Below are 5,162 nucleotides of genomic sequence, written 5' to 3' on the forward strand. Positions count from 1 at the left end.
GTGCAGTCTCACATCCATAACAACAAGAGCTTACACTGATGGAAGATGTGCACTTGGTCAGGACCAGAGCTCAGAACTTTGCATGCAGTCAATGGTGGCTAAAGAAAGGCTTAACTCTGACAGAAATATGCTTCCCCAAATGATGAATTAGTAAATGTTCAGTATGGGTCTATTAATTATGAAAAATAGTACCACATTGTAAATATTCCATAAATATTTACACATATACATGCATAGAGTCCAGAGGGCACTACCAGCTTTCATGATAGTGCCAAGTACTCGCTAACCACATCTCTAAGAACCTTTGGTTGGCTCCTTTCCCAGGCGGCTACCGAAGATGGCAGAGGGGCAGGTTCTGGTGTTGGACGGCCGAGGCCATCTTCTGGGTCGCCTGGCCGCCATTGTGGCCAAGCAGGTACTGCTGGGCCGAAAGGTGGTCGTTGTTCGCTGTGAGGGCATCAACATTTCCGGAAATTTCTACAGAAACAAGTTGAAGTATCTGGCCTTTCTCCGAAAGCGGATGAACACCAATCCCTCCCGAGGCCTCTACCACTTCCGAGCCCCCAGCCGCATTTTTTGGCACACTGTGCGAGGCATGCTGCCCCACAAGACCAAGTGAGGCCAGGCTGCCCTGGAACGCCTCTAGGTGTTGGATGGGATCCCTCTACCCTATGACAAGAAAAAGCGGATGGTGGTCCCTGCCGCTCTCAAGGTTGTGCAGCTGAAGCCTACCAGGAAGTTTGCTTACCTGGGGCATTTGGCTCATGAGGTCGGCTAGAAGTACCAGGCAGTAACAGCCACTCTGGAAGAGAAACGGAAGGAAAAGGCCAAGATGCACTATCGGAAGAAGAAGCAGCTCTTGAGGCTGCGGAAACAGGCAGAAAAGAATGTGGAGAAGAAAATCTGCAAGTTCACAGAGGTCCTCAAGACCAACGGACTCCTTGTGTGAGCCCAATAAAGACTATTTGTGCCTCAAAAAAAAAAAAAAAAAAAAAAAGAAAGAAACTTTGGTTGTTCTCACTAGTGAGTTAGACCCTGAGAAGTGAATGACAGACGCTGCAGTGCTCAAATCCTATCGCTTCAGCCCACTTGCAGCAATAAACATAATGGATCTGGAAATATGATGTGAAAATTGCATGATGATCATTTACATAATATGAATTTGAAAATAATGAAGGGCCCTGAAGCTTCCTCTCCACAGCCCCTTGGTGTGAACATATGAGTTATTTTTCTTTCTTCAGATGACGGTTGGATTTTCCAAAGTACCCTGGCTAATATATACTCCCTTTTCATATCTGAGGTGTATAGTGTTATGGCAAACTGCATGCACACGTGTGTTGCATAAACAAGAGATGGTACAGTCTCGGCTAAGGACTGCTGGCGTCTCACTTTGCCATAATTCTGGCTTTATGGGTGACAACTCTTCTGTCATTTGAACAGAGAACTCTCTTTCCAGAGAGTCCTGTGTTTTCTGAGTGTGAATCTTTTGCATGACGGCAGTAATTTCTATTCTGTGTGCAGTAGATTGCTGTGCTTTTTTCCCTTGGGCAAATATTTTATTGACTCTTCTCAGGGTCTGGTCAAGGGAAGGCCAAACTAGACACAGAGTGTGATGTGTTCACAGTTCCTGAATCTTTTCATGATCCCAGTAAGTTATGACCTTGGAGTCTGGGGGAAAGTAATTTATGTGTCTTTGTAAACCACAGTGGTTAGATAAGCAGTTGCTACATGTGAAAATGTTGGGGAATATGTGTTTAATGTTTTAATGTAACAGCATAATCATCTATCTATATCTGTAACACAAATCACAGAATTTTTATAATTGCACAGATTTTACAATCTATTTTTTTGTATACAGAGTATCATTTAATTTTTGCATTCATACGAACTAGGTATTGTTATTTGGAGATTTGATTTTATTTATTTTACTGCAGAACCACAAAGAGACAGGGGCAGAAGTAAAATTCAGTGTTAGTCTCCTAAATGCTGTGTTCTTCCCCTTAAATATCTCCAGCTGATTGCAAGAGACTCTGAAGGAGAACTGTGTTGGGTGATTGGGAGTAAGATAATAAAACAAATTAGAATCTGTAATAATGCTGCCAAAGAGAAAGAAAAAGCAAGTTTGATTAATACTCTGTGAAGTTTACCACTGTGACTTATAGGCCCCAGAGGGAACATCTACCAACAGGGAACAGAAAAAGCCCAGTGCTCTAAGGAGTACTGCCAAGCTTTAACCTCCCGCATTGTTTATTAGAAGAGTTGCTTCCTTTGAATGCCACTGAGTGGGTGGCCTGTGCTGGCCACAAACAAGGCCTACCTTGACCCTCACTCCTCTTGGCATTTATGGTATTTACGTTGCAGAACATCTCCACACTGGCCTTCTGCTGGCATTAGGATCATCCCCCACAGGACACCACTCTCTACGTCTTGCTGTCTCCCTGTTTTCCAGTCCAACCCCTTATCTTGACAGACTCTGTGGAGATCCAGAGCAATCTTTTTTTTTTTTTTTTTTTTTTTTTTTTGGTTTTTCGAGACAGGGTTTCTCTGCAGCTTTAGAGCCTGTCCTGTAGCTAGCTCTTGTAGACCAGGCTGGTCCAGAGCAATCTTTTTAAAATGAGGTTTTAAGCCTGCCTAGTCACTAGAGCTGGGCTGTAGAGATCACATCTCTCTGGTTTCCAATTTCATCTCTGTGATCAGGGAAGCCCAAGCATCTTGACCTGATCATCTGTGGTCTTTCCTCTAGATCCATCTCCCACTCCCTGGCCTGACACCGTCTGTCCCATTCACGCTAAACTCCTCCCTGTAGAGCAGAGGATGCGTCGAGTTCACCCTCCTCTCAAGCACACAGCAGCGCTAGTTTCAACTGATTAAAGCACAATTGAATTCAACACAACTTTTTTTTCTGGGAGACAGACATTTAAAGTATAACAGAATCATTTTTTATTAATTAAATTTTTCATATCAACCACAGTTTCCCCTCCCTCCTCTCCTCGTGCTGCCTCTTCCCATCTAAGCCCCTCCCATCCACTCTTCCTCCATCTCCCTTCAGAAAAGTGTAGGCCTCCCATGGGCATCAACAAAACATGACACATCAAGTTGAGACAGGATCAAGCCCCTCTCTCTGAATCAAGGCAACTCAAGCTCCAGGAACAGGTCCTGATTCCACAGCTAGGAGTCCCACAAACAGACCAAGCTACACAAATGTCACATAAATGCAGAGGGCCTAGTTGAGTCCCACACAGGCTCCCTAGCTATTAGCTCGTGAGCTCCCACAAACTCAGGTCAGCTGTCTCTGTGAGTTTCCCCATTATGACCTTGAGTCCTGGCTCATACGATCCCTTCTCCCTCACTTCAACAGAACTCCCAGAGCTCAGCCCAGTGCCTGACTGTGGATCTCTGCATCTGCTTCCATCAGTTACCGGAAGAAGGTTCTATGATGACAATTAGAGTAGTCACCAGTCTGATTACAGGAGATGGCCAGTTTACCATCTCCACTATTTCTTAACTGAGATCATCCTTGTGGATTCCTGGGAGTTTCCCTGGAATCAGGGTTCTTCTTAAACCTATAATGCCCACCCAACAAGACATCTCTTTCATTGCTCTCCTTCTCTGTCCCCTTCTGCCCCCAACCCATCCTCCCTGATCCCTCATGTTATCATTTCCCCATCTATCCCCCTGTTTACCCAGAAGATTTATCTCTTCTATTTCCCCTTCCCAGAGAAATTCATGTGTCCCTCTTTGGACCCTCTGGTTACCTAGCCTCACTGGGACTGTGGATTGCAGCCTGGTTATCCTTTATTTACACCTAATATCCACTGAGGAGTGAATACATGCCATGCTTGACTTTCTGGGTCTGCGTTATCTCTCTCAGGATGTTTTTTCTAGTTCTATCCATTTGCATGTGAATTTCGTATTGTCATTGTTTTTTACTGCCGAGTAGTACTCCATTGTATAAATGTACCACATTTTCTTTATCAGTTCTTCAGTTGAAGGGCATCTAGGTTGTTTCCAGCTTATGGTTATTTCAAATAACGCGGCTATGAACATAGTTGAGCAGATGTTCTTGTGGTATGATTGAACATCCTTTGGGTATATGCCAAAAATTGGTATAGCTAGGTCTTGAGATAGATGGATTCCTAATTCTTTGAGAAATTGCCATATTGATTTCCAAAGTGGCTGTACAAGTTTGCACTCCTCTCCAGCATAAGCTCATAACAGAATCTTTGAATGGCTAAATAAATTATACGGTATTGAGTAGCCTACAAGAGATTTTATTTTGTTTTCCTCTGACTCCAGAATTTATTAAGCGTATAGTTTACAGTGATGATCTTTTATTGAAATTTTTAAAATTAATGGAGTAACTAAAATGTGAGACTTAGGCAAATATTTCACACACACACACACACACACACACACACGCACACACACACACACCCCTATGTATCTGTAATAGCATCATTTGATGTTATATTAGGACAATTTGACCAAAAGCCACTTTCATTTGGTTAATTGGCACTGCTCTGTGTCCACTGAGGAAGCATTCTGCATGGTTTCCAGTGACAGGAAATTATTATGATCATATATTTTCATCAGGGAGAGCGACTGCCACCTAATAAGCTTAAAACAAATCTGTTGCTTTCCTGCTTAATATCCTTAACTGCCTCTCTAGCCCCGCCCCCAGGATGCCATCCAGCCCATCCAGCCTGTTTTGTAAAGTCAAGCCCATGGAATCTCTTCCTAACTCTGCTTCCTTCTCCCTACGCCTACACCCTTTGCACCCTCTGCAGCCACGTCAGCAAGCTTGGGAACCCTCAGCGGTGCTTTAAGCTCTCTCTGCTTTGTTACACTTTGAACTTCCGGTTGATAGCCCCTCCGTTTAAGATACTCCACTTTTTTTTTTTTTTTGCTATCAAAACCCATATCCAAAATATCACCTCTTGTAGGATGCTATTCCCAGAAACTTGCCTCCCATCTTCCTCATGTTCACCATAACTTATAACATACTCACATATTAATTTGCACACACGGAAAAGATGGCGAGCATTTTGATATTTAGACATTTCCTCCCTACCCACCTTCCTATGAGACACTCAATTGTTTGAAGACGCACAGACAACCCAACAAATATTGATGCACAAAAACCGATTTTGCAGTCACACCAT

General features: G+C 43.4%; 1 pseudogene; it reads left to right on the forward strand.

The window, feature by feature from the left end:
• The first annotated feature begins 337 nt into the window (after positions 1 to 337).
• LOC119826816 lies at positions 338 to 974 on the forward strand (annotated as a pseudogene).
• The last annotated feature ends 4,188 nt before the right edge of the window (positions 975 to 5,162 follow it).

Source organism: Arvicola amphibius, chromosome 11 (assembly GCF_903992535.2).
Source record: "Arvicola amphibius chromosome 11, mArvAmp1.2, whole genome shotgun sequence".
Lineage (NCBI taxonomy): Eukaryota > Metazoa > Chordata > Mammalia > Rodentia > Cricetidae > Arvicola > Arvicola amphibius.